Source organism: Sus scrofa, chromosome 4 (assembly GCF_054392235.1).
Source record: "Sus scrofa isolate SSC_HxYL_T2T_F1_AM1 chromosome 4, Sscrofa_HxYL_maternal_Yorkshire_Landrace_v2.0, whole genome shotgun sequence".
Taxonomy (NCBI): Eukaryota; Metazoa; Chordata; class Mammalia; order Artiodactyla; family Suidae; genus Sus; species Sus scrofa.
This window is the reverse complement of record NC_139386.1, coordinates 61,726,375-61,743,212: the sequence shown is the minus strand read 5'-3', so window position 1 is coordinate 61,743,212 and position 16,838 is coordinate 61,726,375.

Here is a 16,838-nt window from a genome sequence, read left to right as displayed (position 1 = left end):
ACATTTTTGATCCTCACTTGGCTAAATCCATGGCCCATGGATACAAAGGGCCAAATGTACTTATATTATTTTAGATTTTTCATCTGGGGGAGAGAATGAGACTCTGATTATGACAAATTTCAGCAAAAGTCTCATTTAATTTCTTTGTATATAATTGGGCCACATGTTCATTTTTGAAGCAACTATGTAACCAGAGGCTTGTGAGCCTCTTACTTACAAGACCAATCAGAACCTATGCCAGTCTCTGAAACAGTCAAATTTATCTGAAACTTTTGAGATGAATAATGGGGGAGAGGTCATTATCTTAAACTGAAATCAGATCTGGGGGCTATAAGTACAAATTCCAAGTAAGAAACACAATACAGGTCTTCCACAACTTCATTCTCTCAGTAAATGCTTGCCAGTTCTCATTTCCTTATTCACACATGAAGATATAAAACAGAGAGTACCAAGGTACTTTAAGACAAAGGTATGTATTTTATTCCCTAGACACATATTTGGAAATAGTATTTCTGGGCAATTGGCCCATGACAAATTTTCTGCCAGAGAATGTTCATGTTTTAATATGTCAGCTTCTCTTCTTTTTCTCTTGGTCATTGTTTTACAGTTATAAGATTCTCAATATACCCCCCCCAAAAAAGTTAACAGAATTACTAAATGAAATCACAATTATATTTCATATATTTTTTGGGAGAAATTGCCTTAAAGCATATTTAGGTCATGAAAAGGATAATATACATGTTAATATTTCTCATTTAAATTAGAAACACTGAAAGAAAAAAGTGTCTACTCCTCACACAAATGCATAGCCAAAAAGTCATAACTGGCCATCAGAATCATCTTACATATGTGATAAAATCATACTTTCTGATTAGAATAAAGGAAGGCCTTTCCTAAGGCCAAAAGAGAAACATCATCTCATCCTATCTTTAAATAGTCTGCACATAAAAATGTATCCCTGGGAAGAAAAACAAATTTCTTATATTTTCATCTTCCAACTAGGAAGCATTTTTAGACAATGTAACTCAAAATATTAAAATTAACAACCCCTAATTGACATACAGTTTTTTGTGAGTATTTTTATAAAACTTTTTTTTATCAGGTCTTCTGAATAGAAAGAGAGTTTAGATGTACTCCTTGAAAAATGTTGCTATTACAGAAAAGTAGATAGCAAAATTCATACTATGTCTTCTTGAGGTCTGCTAAAACTGATCACTATTCATAAATGTCTCTGTATAACATGGCCCTTTACTATATAATAAGGTTAACATATAAGATCATTCCTACTGTTGAGTTTGTGAGCAAGGTTTTAAGGGGATAAGAAAATGAGTCAATGATTGAATGTTTATTAAGTACCAGGGATGATGGCAGCCATTTGGCATTTAATGTCTCATAGTAGAGATAGTTAGTCTCCTTTTTTTTTTTTTCTTTTTACGGCTGCACCTGTGGCAAATGGAAGTTTCTGGTATAGGGGTCAAATCTGAGTTGCAGCTGCAGCTTTCACTACAGCTGCGGCAATACCAGATCTGAGTTGTATCTGCAGCCTACACTGCAGCTTATGGCAATGCTGGATCCTCAACCCACTGAGCCAGGCTAGGGGTCAAACCCGCATCTTCACGGAGACAGTGTTAAATCCTTAACTCACTGAGCTGCAGTGGGAACTCTTAAATGTGTCAATTTTTAATCAAGAGCACAAAGTGTCCAAGTATGGGGTGGATCATAAGAAAAAGGGGTAGAAAATGAAAATCTGTTTAACATATATAACAGATACTGTGCAAGACGATTTATCTACCAGAACTCTTTAAATATCTAATTGTGTATGGTGAGTCTTAAATAAGGTAATGAAGGCAATAAATCAGTAAACAATTGACATATTACAAGTTTTCATTGGATACAACAATAACCATAGAATTCAAATCCTTTTCAAGTACACATGGAAATTCACCAAGATAGACCATATGTTGGGCTAATAGAAATGTCTTAATATATTCAAAAAGATCAAAATCATATAGGACACATAATTTGACCACAATGGAGCTAAATAGAAGCCCTTGGTAATAAGACTATCTAAGAAAATCCAAATTATCTGGAAAATTTAAAACACACTTCTAAACAATTAATGAATCAAAGATTACATCACAGAGAAAATTTGAAAATATTTTGAGCTAATGACATTTAAAACGTATAAAATCTGTTAGATGCAATTAAATCAGTGCTAAGAGAAAAGCACATAGCTTTGAAAATACTTGCATAAAAAAGAAAAACCTAAAACCACCTACCTCGTGTTCATTTTTAAGATGCTGGAGAAAGAAGATCAATGCAAATCAAAGTAGAAAAGTGGAAAATAATAAAGAACTGAATTACTAAATAAAACATAGACATATATTTGATAAGACTAGCAAAGACTAAGTTAGTTTTTGAATAGATGAACGGAAAAAGAAAAAAAAATCATAAGAAAAATTTAATCAAACAAAAGTCACCATTACCAGAAATAGAAATGGTCTTATAACCACTGGTCTTTAAAAATCAAAGGATAAGAAATACTGTGAACAACCTTATGCCAAAATCTTCAACAATTTATATGAAATATAAATTGGATATCTTAAAATTTTGTGCAAAGAAGAAGTAGAAAATATGAATAGCCCTGGGTCTATTAAAATTTTTTTTTGGTCTTTTTGTCTTTTAGGGCCACACCCATGGCATATGGAGGTTCCCAGGCTAGGAGTGAAATTGGAGCTGTAGCCACAAACCTACACCTCAGCTACAGCAACGCTGGATGAGAGCCACGTCTGTGACCTACACTACAGCTCAAGGTAACAGCGGGATCCCTAACCTGCTGAGTGAGGCTAGGGATCAAACCCATATCCTCATGGATCCTAGTTGGGTTCGCTAACCACTGAGCATGACAGGAACTCCAAAATATTAGAATCGTTATCTCAAACCTTCTAATATCTTACATAACAGTGAAATACTTTTTTCTTTCCCAAATCATGAATAACTCAAAGATGTCAACTCTTACCATTTCTATTCAACTGTGCAATGAAGATTCAAGTCAGTGAAAATCAGGCTAAAAAGAAAAATAAAATGCAGAAATGTAAGTTAAAAATAAAACTGTCCTATTTACAAATGATATACTTAATTAATTAGAATAAACTTCAAATCTACAAACCTATCAGAACTAATTAATTAGTTTGGCAAGGTTATGGGATATAATTTTAATCTAAGAATCAATGGATCCTCACTTGATGGCAGCAAAAATTAAAAAACAATTTTCAAGTATCCATTTACCACAGCATCAAAAACTTAAAATACCTATGAAAATATGCAACAAAACATTCAAGACCACTGCATTGAAACTACAAACATCATTGATTGGAATTAAAGAAGACTCAAACTAGGAAAGATACAATATTAATGAACTGGAAAGCTCAGTACTGCTAAGATTATAATTCTCTCCAAACTGACCTACAGATTAAATGCAATTCCATTTCTGTGTTAATTTGATAAATAGATTTTAAAATGTATATAGAATGAAAACAAATGAATAACTGAAGCAATTCAAAAAATAAGAACAATATTAAATTTATTATAGAAGTTATAGTAATCAAGAGAGTTTGGTAGGAGTAAAAATATAGATATATAAATCAATGGAATAGAATAGATAGCCTAGAAGTAGACCCACACATATATGTTAAATTAATTTTCAACAGACTTGACTCAACAGAAAAAGTTCTTTCAATATATAGTGATATAACAATAGCATTTCTGCATGAGAAAAAAAATGAGTATAAACCCTACCTCACATCATATACAAGTGTTAAATCAAAGTGGATCACATATCTAAAACTAAAATATAGAAATGTAAAACTATCGGAAAACAGAAATAAATATTTACAATTTGGCTGCGGGCAAACTTTTCTTATCTAGAAATATAAAAATTACCCAACACATAAGGAAAGAATCTGAAGAATTGGTTTTCAGGAAATTAAAATACCTTTGCTCCAGGAAAAACCCAGTGAACTAGAAGAAAGTATACATAACATATATGTGAGACAAAGAATTTTATCCAGAAATATAAAGAACTCTTACAGTACAAATAAAAAGATAGTCCAGTTAAAAATGGGGAGAAGATTTGAGTAAACATTTTACAGAAGAATATAGATGACTAATGTGCATATGAAAAGATGCCCAACCAGAGATACATGAATTTGAACTACAGTGAGATAGGACTATGTAACGATTAGAGTAACTATTATAATACTATAATAATAACTATTATTATTAATAACTATAAAATCTAAAAATACTGAGTGTTAGCAAAGATGTAAGACATAGACTACTGGTGGGAAGGCAAAATTGTACAGCCACTCTGGGTAAGAGTGTAAAAGTTTCCTATCAAGTTTAACATAAATTTGCCATATGACTCATCCCATTTTTAGGTATTAACCTAAAAGAAATGAAAGTATAGCTATCAACAAAGACTTGTATATAAATTTTCATAGGGCCTTTACTTACAATAGACCGAAAGTAGAAACAACCCAAAAAGCCATTAACTGGTGAATGTAGAAATAAATTGCAGTATATTCATACAATGGAGTACTACTAAGCAATAAAAAGGAAACAAGAAACTATCAAAACATACAACATGGATAAATATCAACATCATTTTAGTAAGTGAAAGAAGCCAGTCAAAAAGAAGGATAGATATATATGATCCCATTTATATAAAATTCTAGGAAAGAAAGCTACTCTATAGTGACAGAAAGGAGCTTAGTGATTGCCTGAGGAAGCAGATAGAGAAAAGAATGGATGACAAAGGTAGACTGGAAAGTTTTGAAGGTGGTACAAATATTCATTATCTTGATTATTATGATACTTTATACACATATCAAAACTTAAACTGTGAATTTTAAATACGATAGTATATTATACTTTAATTATATCTCAATAAAATTATAAAAAGCAAATAAAAGGGGAACAGAAAAATTATTCCTTCGGTATGAACTTGTCACACAGCAATGCTTATTCCATTGCCTTCCAGAAATCTGCAAAGCCATGTTTGGCATAACAATTTGCAACTCTGAACAATTACAGGTGATAGAAAACATTTTCCTTTGTAAACAGTGATAGTCAAAAGGACACAAAACACTTCTATATCTCATTTTGCCTACCAGCACTCCTTGAAATTCTGTACCCAAAAATGCATTATTTTCTTCTTTGATACTACAGACATGAACATGCCAAGACCTGCAAACACACTGGCCTGTAGGAATGAAAGTGACTAACAATACTGACATAGTAATAACTGCCATCAAAATTGGGATTTGTGCTTTATAATTACCATTTTTTCACATACTATATATACAGTATGCACACACACACACACACACACACACACACACACACACACACACACACACACACACACACTTTTTCCTTAACAGGCAAAGAAAATAAGACTATTATTCTTGTATCAACTGATTTTCTCTAATTTACTTTTCCTATTTTTCCAAACTCTTTTGGCATAATGCTTTTTTGTTTTCCTCCATCCGTGAAAGTTAGATTAACTTTGAAAAATTGTTGATGAAAACTAGTGAGTTATTATATGAACTGAGAATCTGGTGTCAACACAGCTCCTTATATTTGAAGCTTCGCTTAATTAGCACCAACTTGGACTGGTGGGAACATTTATCTTGAAACATTAATCAAAACTGTACAGAAACTGAATGGACCATTTTTCTAAAACTACCACTTTCTATGAGACAAGTAATTAATTAGCTAATTATTTGGTATGAAGGATAAAAGTCACTTCTGCTTTTACTGTATTTACTCTGATAATAAACAGAAAGTTTTAGTACTTAATGTTTATTCACTCTCTGGCAGCTTTCCTAAGTACCAAAAAATAGTTGTATTTAAAGTGCCAAAGATTTCCTGGCAGTAGAAGTGAAATACTTCCAGTAAAGATCTTATATAACTTGATCTTTAGAGTAATTACACATCACTGGAGACATTTCATAATTTTAAAGCTGAAAGTGGCTCCAGAGATTACCTTATCCAGTTACCTTGTTCCCCAGGTGAGTTAATGCAGCCCAGGTAGCTAGTGACTTCAGCAAATTAAAAACCTAAGTCTTTTATTTTATTTTTCTCTTTATGTAATTCTGTAACTTCTTACTTTAGCATCTGATCTAAATTAATACCGCAGGAGATGATAGTGAGTAACATTTTAAGATGTGATATTTGTACTTTGAATACCCCAAGGAATACAGGTATAGTATGACACAGATTGAAAAATAATTAACTCTTCCCAACCTGCCCTCCAATATTCACTATCCAATATTATAAAATATTATAGTTTCTACTTTATCTAATGTTACCAAAATAGATTCAAAGTTTTAGTATCATCAGTTTCCTGAAAAAAATCAAGGGCAATTCCTGCACATATTACATGTTATATATTTCCTTGTTCAAGAACCCCAAAATCACTAAGTATAATACCAGATTACTTACTGCTTGAATAGGACAGGATCTAATTTAAGGTTTTTTTTTTTGTTTTGTTTTTTGTTTTTTTGTCTTTTTGCTATTTCTTTGGGCCGATCCCATGGCATATGGAGGTTCCCAGACTAGGGGTCTAATCGGAGCTGTAGCCACTGGCCTATGCCAGAGCCACAGCAATGTGGGATCCGAGCCACGTCTGCAACCTACACCACAGCTCACGGCAACGCCGGATCCTTAACCCACTGAGCTAGGGCAGGGACCGAACCCACAACCTCATGGTTCCTAGTCGAATTTGTTAACCACTGCGCCACGACAGGAACTCCTAATTTAAGTTTTAAAGAGTTTGTAGTTTCTTCTGTGAAGAGGAAAATTTGTAAGAGTGTCAAGAGTAGAGATAAGTAGTCTACTGCCATAGTGTGTCTACTGCCATAGTGTGTTATATAGGGGAATAGGCCTGTAGCAAAGAAGTGGACATATCTGGATGTTTTTTCAAATGTGATGTTGACAGAAAGGTCATAAGTGATAAGAAAAAGAGAAATTATGGATGGCCTCTAGGTTTGGATCCTGGATGACTGAATGGATAATGATGTAATTTAATGAAATAGAGAGTATCAGGCAGGATAGAAATGATTGGATCTAGGTGCTGTCAATATAAAAATTCTCTTTCTAATATAATAAATTTATGGTAAAACTGAATGAAAAGAAGTACATAGAAAAAGTCAATGTTAAAAATAAAAATTTGGGAGTAATCAGTGCTGACTGCAATAAAAATGCACAACACAAGAGCTGTGAGTTTCAGCTTTATTTGGGCACTTACTGGGAAATATAGCCTGGGAGACAACCTTTCATATAGCTCTGAGGAACTGCTCCCATGAGGTCAAGGGGCAGGTCAGCATATAGTGATTTGGGGTAATGATACATGCAATCAAACACATTTCTTGGTAGAAGGTTACTGCTAGTTACTAGGCACAGATATCTTAGTTAATGATTTCAGTGCTTTTCTAAGTATGCGAAGATGCAAGAAGTTCATAAATTTTTCTCCTGAAAATATCTAACTCTCTGATGGTCTATTCTTCCATTTGTCCCAGAGCACAGAATGTTGCATTGCTGATCTCTACCATGAACTCCTTTCAGGGTGTATTGAAAGTCAGGGACTATAGTGGCTAAAGAGTTAACCCATGTAGAGCTGGGTGAAATTCTTTAATTGACATCAGTATATACATGGTATTTAAACACATGGACTAGACAATCACCAAGACAGGAAAATTAGGTAAAACCATGACGTTCCAACATTTTAGATAGAAAATGATATCTAAAAGATATAAGATGGAGAAGGAGCATCAAGCAAAGTAAGAGTAAAATTTGTAAATATTTTTCTGATAGAGAAACAATAGCTTAGCCATCAGGAAAATGCATATCAAAATCACAGTTGAGAAATTCCTTTGTGGTTCAGTGGGTTAAGGATCAGACATTGTTACAGCTGTGCCTTTGGTTATAGCTGTGATGTGGGTTGGATTCCTGGCCAGGGAACTTCCACATGCTACAAGTATGGCTAATATAAAAAAACAAAGTAACAAATAAAAAAATCCACAATTAAGTTACTGCATCACACAAACCAGGATGACTATAATAAAAAAGAGAGATAATAACAAGAATTGGGGAATATGTGGAGAAATCAGAACCAGGATAAATTACTTGTGAAAATGCTAAATGATGTAGTCATATTGAAAAACACTCTAGCAGTTTCTCAGAATGTTAAACCTACTGTGACCAAGAAATTCCATTCATATACAACCAAGAGAAATAAAAACATATGCGCATATGAAAGCTTGTACATACATATTCATAGAAAAATTACCCCAATATAATAGCCCCAAATTGGAAACAATCCAAATGTCCATCAAGTGATGAATGGATTAATAACTGTATTATATCTATTCAATGGAATATTATTCATAAATAAAAAGGAATGAAATACTGATGCACTCTGTAATATTGATGAACCTTGAAAACACTATGATAAGTGAAAGAAACCAGTCACAAAAGACCATGTAGAGTTGTTACTGTTGTTTTTATGATTGCCAGCACAGGTGTGAAAATTTATTCAATAATGTTTATTATACTTTAGGTAGGTAGTAAGTAAGTGGATAATTGGGTTTAAGCAACTTGAAATCTTCAAGAATGTTCTTGTAATGGAGGAAGAAAAGAGCAAGTAAACATGATATTTTTTGATGACAGGTTTTGGACCATGGCAGGTAAGTAGGGAAAAGAACACATGATAGTGAAAAAGTTATAGAGTCAACAGCCATCTCAATCAGAAAATAAAGAAATATGAACATGAAAATAACTGAGGAAGTGAGGTGGGAATATATTAGGTATATATTCAGAGTAACATGCTTTAAAGAAGAGATTTGAGGTCCTGAAGTATAATAGGTGGTAAGTCTAGAGTAGCCACATGAAGGTATATAAAAGAGCTCAAGCAGAAAAATATGAGCAGAAGTCAAGAATGTGAGAAGCCAAGGTGTTGCATGAATCATCCACATAGAAATTGAAGTCACAATTTTTTTTATTACTCAAATGAATTTATCACATCTGTAGTTGTATAATGATCATAACAATCCAATTTCACAGGATTTCCATCCCACAACCCAAGCACATCCCTCCACCCCCCAAACTGTCTTCCCTGGAGACCATAAGTTTTTCAAAATCTGTTAGTCAGCATCTGTTTCTATTTCATTGATTTCTGCTCTGATCTTTATGATTTCTTTCCTTCTACTAACTTTAGGTCTTGTCTGTTCTTCTCTCTCGAGCTGCTTTAGATGTAAAGTTAGCTTGTTTATTTGAGCTTTTTCTTGTTTCCTGAGGTGGGCATGTATTGCTATAAACTTTCCTCTTAGAATGGCTTTTGCTGTATCCCATAGGTTTTGGAGTGCCATATCTTCATTGTCATTTTCTGCTAGGTATTTTTAAATTACCTCTTTGATTTCCTCAGTGATCCATTGGTTGCTTGGTAGCATGTTGTTTAGTCTCCACATGTTTGTGTTTTTTGCAGTTTTTTTCTTGTTGTTGATTTCCAGGTATACAGCGTTGTGGTCAGATAAGATGCTTGATATGATTTCAATTTTCTTAAAGTTGCCAAGGTTGGATTTGTAGCCCAGGATGTGATCAATCTTAGAGAATGTTCCATGTGCACTTGAGAAGAATGTGTATTCTGTTGCTTTTGAATGGAATGTCCCATAAATATCTATTAAGTCCATCTGGTTTAATGCATCATTCAGGGCCTGTGTTTCCTTACTGATTTTCTGTCTGGTTGATCTGTCCATTGCTGTAGGTTGGGTGTTAAAGTCCCCCACTATGATTGTGTTATTGTTGATTTGTCCTTTTAAGGTTGTTAGCAGTTGCCTTATATATTGTGGTGAACCTATGTTGGGTGTGTAGATATTTAAAATTGCTATATCTTCTTGTTGGATTGATCCTTTGATCATTATGTAATGACCTTCTTTGTCCCTTAAAATATTCTTCATTTTAAAGTCAATTTTGTCTGATATGAGTATTGCTACTCCAGCTTTCTTTTGATCCCCATTTGCATGAAATATTGTTTTCCATCCTCTCAGTTTCAATTTGCATGAGTTCCCAGAAGTGAAATGGGTCTCTTGAAGACAGCATATATATGGGTCTTGTTTTTCTATCCATTCAGCCAGTCTATGTCTTTTGGTTGGGGCATTAGTCCATTAACATTTAAGGTAATTATTGATATATATGTTCTTATTGCCATTTGATTAATTGTTTTGGATTTGTTTTTGTTGCTCTTTTTTCTTTCCTTCTTCCCTTGTTCTCTTCTCTTCTGATTTGATGACTATCTTTAGTGTTGTATTTGAGTTGATTTTTCTTTGTTTGTGTATCAGTTGTAGATTTTTGGTTCGCAGTTATTCTGAAGTTTTGACATAAGCGTCTATATGCATATGAGATTGTTTTAACTTGTTGTTCTCTTAATTGCAAGTGCATATCCAATGTCCTGCATTTGTACCCACCTCTTCTCATGATTTCTGATTTTGGTGGGATAATTGTGCATGGATGCTTTTGTATTTTTACTGTGTATATACTTCTCCTGGTGAGCCTTGTCATTTGTGGTATTTTTGTTTCTGGTTGCTGTCTTTTCTTTTCTGCCTAGAGAAGTTCCTTTAGTATTTGTTGTAAGGCTGGTTTAGTGTTGCTGAACTCTCTCAACTTTTGCTTATCTATGAAGGTTTTGCTTTCTCCTTCAAATCTGAATGAGAGCCTTGCTGGGTAAAGGAATCTTGGTTGGAGGTTTTTTCCTTTCATCTCATGAAGTATATCCTGCCACTCCCTTCTGGCCTGCAGAGTTTCTTCTGAAAAATCTGCTGATAACATTATTGGGGTTCCCTTGTATGTTATTTGTTTCTTTTCCCTAGTTGCTTTCAAGATTTTCTCTTTGTCTTTAATTTTGGTCAGTTCAATTAATATGTGTCTTGGGGTGTTCCTCCTTGGGTTTATTTTATATGGTATTCATTGTGCTTCCTGGATTTGAGTGAGTGGTTCCTTTCCCATGTTAGGGAAGTTTTCGGCTATTATCTCTTGGAATATTTTTTTCTGTCTCCTTCTCTCTCTCTGGGTAATGACCTGTGATTGGCGCTGGGCTTTGGAACTCAATGAAAGAAGCAAACATGATGCAGTTCATTCTTGGTTGACTGTTGGATAACAGTTCAAGTTGTCATCCTTAGAATTTTTCTGGACATTATGGATCTGCTGTCCTACCCTCTACCCCTGCAGTTTACAGTGAAATGTCAAGAAAAATTAGAGACACATCCCTATAAATTAGCAATGTGAGAGCAAAGTCTATAAAAAAATCCTCCAAGATTTTTTTGTATCAATAAATCTCTTGATCAGATTTGGCAGTCTAACTAGATCCCATTACAAATACAAAGAATCATTGCTTAATTAAAATTCATAGTGTTTCAAACAGGTTTAACATAGAATTTTTTCCATTGTATGATTAAAATCTTAGTTGTTATTTTAAAAAATGCAATCTGAGATGTTCACATCAAAATTAAACAAATTTGAGGTCTTAGTATTCTCCTCTACCACTTCTCTTCTTCTGCTAACTCTGCCTCCTCTTCTTCCAACATCCTAAAAGCTAATTTCTAAGCAATTTGAAAAATAAAGGTAATTTTTTTTCTTTAAAAAAATCTATCTAGCAATATTTCCCTTTTGGCACTTCCACTAGAATCATATTTCTAAGATGAAGAAAAACATTGGTTCAAAAGTATTTACATTAAAGCTATTTTAAAGAATTAAATTTATTGATAAATAGCTTCAATAGAAATACATTCTAGAAACATTACTTAGTGCTTTTTGATAGCTTCTGGCTATTTCTAATCACCTTGACTTGAAAAAAATGTTTATAATATGCTGAGAAAAAGAGTGGGAGGTAAGAAAATAAGCTAGAATGAAATATTATGTGTGATCTTTTCAGACTAATGACCTAAAACTCTCTAGCATGGGGATCAGAAAACATATTTTTGATGAAAACAGCTTTGAACAAAAATAAACATTTCTGATAGGCAACTAGAGAACCATCAAGCCATTATCTACATTCAGTTTCTTGATCCTAATTATACCTGCCTCATGGGTTAACAGCTGAATATTGACAGCACAATTACTTAACAATAGAAAAAAATCAGAATTGACTTTTTTTTTTTTTTTTGTCTTTTGTTGTTGTTGCTATTTCTTGGGCCGCTCCTGCAGCACATGGAGGTTCCCAGGCTAGGGGTCGAATCGGAGCTGTAGCCACCGGCCTACGCCAGATCACAGCAACGCGGGATCCGAGCCGCGTCTGCAACCTACACCACAGCTCATGGCAACGCTGGATCATTAACCCACTGAGCAAGGGCAGGGACTGAACCCGCAACCTCATGGTTCCTAGTCGGATTCGTTAACCACTGCGCCACGACGGGAACTCCCAGAATTGACTTTTGAGAAGGATAAACAAAAGAAAATTCATAATTTTATATTACTCATCTGCAAGACAAATGAAAATAACAGATTATGTAATTGAAAATGTTTTTAAAAAGATTTTTAAATAGTGGAAGAGAGAACTATTCTCTTTTATGGCATAAGGAAATATTCTGCCCCCAATGACAAATAAATTGAAATAAAACTAGCTGTTTTTCTTTTTCTTTTGTCTCATGAATAATTGTACCTGTTTTCCCTTGCCTATTCTATTTTTGCCTACTTGATAAGACTGAATGTTCTATGAGATAAATCTGATGTAGAAATGGTGAATGTTGAATTTTAAGGACAGAGAGTTGTACTGGGTTTTATATTTCTCTTTTATCTTTCAAAACCATTGCTATAATTCTCCACGTATGGTAGCTTCTTAATAAATACTTGACTGCTAAAACAGTTTGAGTTTTATTAGTCGTGAAGCTTATCCAAAATAATTGCAATTAAATCAATTCAATTTAAAGTGTGTATTTATCAGAATCTTTTCTATATCAGGGATCAAGATACATGTTCTATTTAGCTCCCAAAGTGTTTCTTTTCAATAAATTTTGATTGGTTGCCAATATTTTGACAATAGAATGAGTTTACATATTTTTCTTTAAATTAAAATACAAATTGACATCACTGGAAAAAAGATCTGTATTCTTGCAAGACAGCTGATAGCAGCTGATTAGATGCCATGTCTTTAAATTGAGCAGTGTGCCGTATTCCCAGATAATGCGCTGTTGTATTCCAGTTATTTAGACCAAGTGTCAAATTTGTCCAAATCAAGGCTGAGGCACTCATCTGTTTTTTCCTTGTTGTCACTCTCCTTCTCCTGTAATCTGTCACGCATCAGCATCAATTTAAATAATCTTTCAAAGTGGATATCAGATAGTATCATTCCTCTATTTAAATGCCCCAAGTGACCTCACACGGTCCTTAGAATAAAATCTGACCTGACTCAGGCTCCATCTGATTTTTCGAGCCAGGGATATTCTACAAATAAAAATAATACATGTGAGTATAGTATCCATTTTTGGTAAATGGTACTTTGTAAACCTAACTTAGAAGAGTTATTATGTAATTTACTTCTCATACAAAAAATAGAGGATCTCATAATATGATCATGTAATATTACTTTTTGTTTAATGTATTTTAGACAAATTTAGCAATTGACTTTTATTGGGACTGTAAAGGGAATTTTTGTTTTAAATTATATAACCTAGAATATATCAACAGGGTCACTGAAAAAAATTTCCAAAGCTATCCAAGAAGGCATTTATTTTTAATAAAAAGAAGTTCTTTATATGGAAGATAGTGAATTCTTGGAAAAGGAATTACTAAATCCCAAAAATAAATTATAACCCATCATTTGCTATTAACTGTTGTTGTTAAAATAGTCTCAAATTTGAGCATGACATTTCAAGTATTGGCTGAAATTTCAACCATGTGACTTCCACTAAAAGCAATATTTCCCAAAATTATTCCTTGGAAATTGTCTAGTCTGATTTTTAAGGTCAGAGGTTGAGAAGTTAATATCTTACTTTTCTTTTATTCTTTGTCAAAGCAAGAATTATAGAAAAAGGGGAACCACTTTGTTTTGGTTTTTGTTTTCCTCAAAGTTGAGAAGTATCATTGGAAGAAGAAACATAATTAGTCTTATGACTAATTTTTTTTCTTTTCCCATCTCCTCTTTCATGTACCTATTCAAATCTAAAGACCCAAAGTGCCCAAGCAGATACATGAGAAGAAAAAGAGTAAAATCAGATTTGAAAGTGGCAGAATCCTAGGCATTTAATACATTTCAGTTAAAAAATAAATGTGTAAAAAAGAGCTATACTTATCTCTATACATAATAGAGTTTATATCTCTTATCCTGATGTTTTATTTATTATTAGACTCATCATCTTAGCAATAACAATTGTACCTTTTGTAACATTCCCCTGATATAATCAACTCAACTTTCATTCATATTTAAAGTAGGAACAAATAATCCTGTAGTGACTCAGTGATTTAAGAAGCCAACTAGTCTCCACGAGGATGAGGGTTTGATGCCTGACCTCGCTCAGTGGGTTAGGGATCTGGCCTTGCTGCAAGCTGAGGTGAAGTTTGCAGGTGTGGCTTGGATCTGGCATTGCTGTGACTGACGTATAGGCTAGCAGCTGCAGCTCTGATTTCCACAGAGCTGGAACTTCCACATGCCACAGGTGTGGCCCTAAAAAGAAAAGCCAAAAAAAAAAAATGTAGGAACAAATAACTGCCACCTATCACAGGGATGGTTGTGAGGGTTAAAGAGAAAGATGAAGACAAAGGAATTTTGTAAACTACCCAGTTAGGAATATGTTATTACTCTATGTCTATCAAATGCTGATTTTTTAAAAGCTTTGGAATAATAATTAAGGAGCCAATATAAGCACTGCTTGTCTAATGGCTTCTTGTATTTTTTTGATTATTTTTTGAAGAAGTCCACTTAAATTATTCTTTAAAATGTAATCATCTGAAAGACAGAAGAAAGATGTACTTTGGACACTATGTTCCAAAGCAAAGTACCTCTACTTCTGTAGAAACTTAATAAATGCTTTCTTCATCATAAATGTCCTTGGCTGCTATATACCTACAACAAACAGCAGAATGCCTGAAATTGTTCTCCACATGATATGTAACTGATAGAAATATTTTTTTCTTTTTCTTATTCTTTTTATGCATTCCAATGAGAAAAAGTTATATAATTTTTCAGCATCAAGAATGAAAGGATGAAGTAAAATATTAAGACTCTTGGTCTTTTCTTTGTAACCTGGAAAGTGTGTGTGTTTGTGTGTGTATGTCTACATACACACATGTAATCTTTAGGACATATATTTGAGACAAGTTATAGTAATATATAGACATATTTTTTAATACATTTGTAGTATTTCTCCAGATAATATATGGTATCTCATATATGTGTAAATATTGTAAATACAGAATTATTTTGTGACTCCTGACAGATTTGGAGTAAGAGTATAGGGAAGTTGTGCAAGTGGGGTCCATCTGAAGCCAATTCTTCTGCAGAAGACAACTACAACTGTGCCAGTAATTCCAATTCCCAGTTTTACTTCATTTTTCATCAAAACTCCCCAATACAAACAAGCCTCATGCTGTGATAAACAAAAGTTGTAGGTGCAAAAAGATCTAGAATCTCGTCACAGATCTGCCATAATATTCTCTCTGTCTGGCAGTAAGTCACTTACAAAATATTGTCTCTTTTCCATATTTGTCATGTCAAGAATGGGAGGTTTGAACCTGAAGTTATTTTCTAAATTTTAACATTTTATATTTTAATATCAATATTTTATATTCTCTGATTAAATCTGGAATTTCTCTCTAGTTCTTAATTTAAGTATTTATAATCTCCTCAAGCCTCAAAATGTTCAATAATACTTTACCTGCTGTATGATTTGTCTTTCAAATACTATTTAGCTTTGGGACACACTGAAGTCCAAAGATTTCCTCTGGAGTCCATCAGTGGGCTGTAAGATTTCTGTGTTTCTTTGAAATTACATTTCAAATTTTTTTTTGTCTTTTTGTCTTTTTAGGGCTGCACCCACGGCAATAGAGGTTCCCAGGCTAGGGGTCTAATCAGAGTCATAGCCACTGGCCTATGCCGCAGTCAAAGCAATGCCAGATCTGAGCCACATCTATGACGTACACCACCACTCAGGGCAATGACGGATCCTTGACCCGCTGAGCGAGGCCAGGGATCAAACCTGCAACCTCATGGTTCCTAGTTGGATTCGTTTCCATTGTGCCATGAGGGGAACACCTCAAATGTTTTACATATTTACTTTATTTTAGAGGGGAGGAGTTACAAATTTAATCAGAATTTCATTGGTGTGTACTGGCAAAGAGGTTTAGATTTTAGGTACCTAAGCAGACCAAACATAGCAGTTTAATACTGGTAGTACTGTCTATAAATGACATCATGAGCATGCACAGAATTTTTTTTTTAATTCAAGCCAATTTGACACTGTCCTTGGTTCCAGACCACAAGATTTCCAATATGAAATCATAGTACATTAAGGCTTTATCTTTTCAAAATTCTACATACGATAAAACTTATTATTTTAACCAATAGTTATTGGGCATCTTACATGTACTAAACATTCTTCTAGCTTTATAAGGAGTCAATTTGAGAAAGAGAAAGGCCAGTAAGGCTGGATGGCAAATGGTGAGCAAGGACACAATGGTACATGATCAGTTCAGAAAGTGAGGCAAAAGTCAAATTATATAGGATACAGGGAGAAACTTGAATTTTATTCCATTGGCAGTAAAAGCTACTGAAAGATTTTCAGAAAGGG